This window comes from Eschscholzia californica, unplaced genomic scaffold (genome assembly GCF_041429995.1).
Source record: "Eschscholzia californica isolate CP2 unplaced genomic scaffold, dmEscCali1.0.p SCAF_1, whole genome shotgun sequence".
Lineage (NCBI taxonomy): Eukaryota > Viridiplantae > Streptophyta > Magnoliopsida > Ranunculales > Papaveraceae > Eschscholzia > Eschscholzia californica.
The window spans coordinates 32,331,856-32,333,363 of record NW_028238198.1 but is presented as its reverse complement, the minus strand read 5'-3'; the positions used below and the strand labels follow the sequence as shown (position 1 = coordinate 32,333,363).

The 1,508-nt window shown below is 30.2% G+C and overlaps 1 long non-coding RNA gene across 1 annotated transcript; it reads left to right on the top strand.

Annotated features, from left to right (window-relative positions):
* The first annotated feature begins 519 nt into the window (after positions 1-519).
* Positions 520-1,176, top strand: LOC147566141 (uncharacterized). The gene is made up of 2 exons (XR_015237394.1): positions 520-686; positions 793-1,176. It is a non-coding gene; the product is annotated as an uncharacterized LOC147566141 (long non-coding RNA).
* Positions 1,177-1,508: the final 332 nt, after the last annotated feature.

Here is a 1,508-nt window from a genome sequence, read left to right as displayed (position 1 = left end):
AGGACTTGGGATAAATATTGTTTTTTTTTTTGTTGAACAGATAAATATTGTTGTTGTTGTAAATATCCAGTTTTACGTTAGCCAAATATTAAAACAGACCTAGACTTAGGTATTTTAAACTCAAAAGTAAACGGGGACTTTTAAGTCTTTTTTAATAAGTAAACGGAGACTTCATACTTTTAAATCGTTGCAAATAGCATACATGCGTGAATGCATGTACAAAATTAATTTTCAATGTCACATACAAAATAAATAAATAACTCGAACTATTGGTTAAACAAGAATGCATCTCAACCGTCAAAATTGGTCTTCTCCATATCAATTTCGAATGGTTAGGCCTACACGTCAGGGTTATAATATATTATGAACATTTTATTTGGTCAAGATGGATTAGAACTTAAAATTTATTTTCCAAATTAAATTTCTATTGTATAAATGAAATAAAAATTACTAAAAGGTAGACAAGTTGTTCTTCTCACAAAAGTAATTAAATTATCATTAGTTCTCCAAAAAAAGATTAATGTGAATAGGGTATTGATTAACTTGTTATAAATAGGGAAAACTCAGAACTATCTTGTCACTCCTCACAAACCAAATTAGCATACTCAAAATCAGATTATGGCAAAACTAGGTGCATCCCCTTTTCTTGTAGGATTCATATCGGTTTTGATATTTCTCCACTTCGGGTAAGTAACATATATATATAAAAAGTATATATATATATATATATTTACTTCTGTTAATGGGTTAATTTTGTTCAAGTATTGGTTTTAACTTTGTTGATGTTAACAGAAATGTGAAGGGTATAACAGGGCCGTTAGACTGCTCCGGGCCCGTCAAATTTTCACTAATAAGCCCTTGCGATCGATGTGACGACATATGTGCTTCGGTAGCATATCTGGATATTGTTAGCAACTATTGCTTCCACGCTCCGTCTGGAGAAGAGGCTTGTGCTTGCTGCTAATTTATCAAAAATAAATGGATGATACTCGAGACTCTCCCCTCGCTAGCTGATTCCAAAACACAATATTATGTCCTCTGATAAATAAAAATGTGTTATAAGAGATTTTCTAGTATTGAAAATCTAAATAATGTTTGGTTTGTGACGCCCTCCCCAATTTATTGTGTGTATTTAGTTGTAAATTTACGCAATTATATTTGTCTGCTCCCACTTAATTCTTGTTTGTTATTGGATAGAACTTTTGGCTATCAATAATGGACAAAATTTGACAATTTAAATTTAAAAAAGGGTTGACTCGCGTATTGGACTTTCAAGCATGGGGTCGTAATGCAAAAGTAAAAAAAAAAGAAAAAACAACGATTTAGACTCAGAATATCTTATAACAACTAACGTAGATCTTAGTTGATTTCTAAAAAAATAAATAATTAAATTAGAACTCAACTTTCTAATGAAAAACATGTCGATATAAGATCATGTTCTTTTTTTATTTTCCGACATATAAGATATTTCATGTTTGAAAGATCTTGTTAAATACTTTCTAATTAAT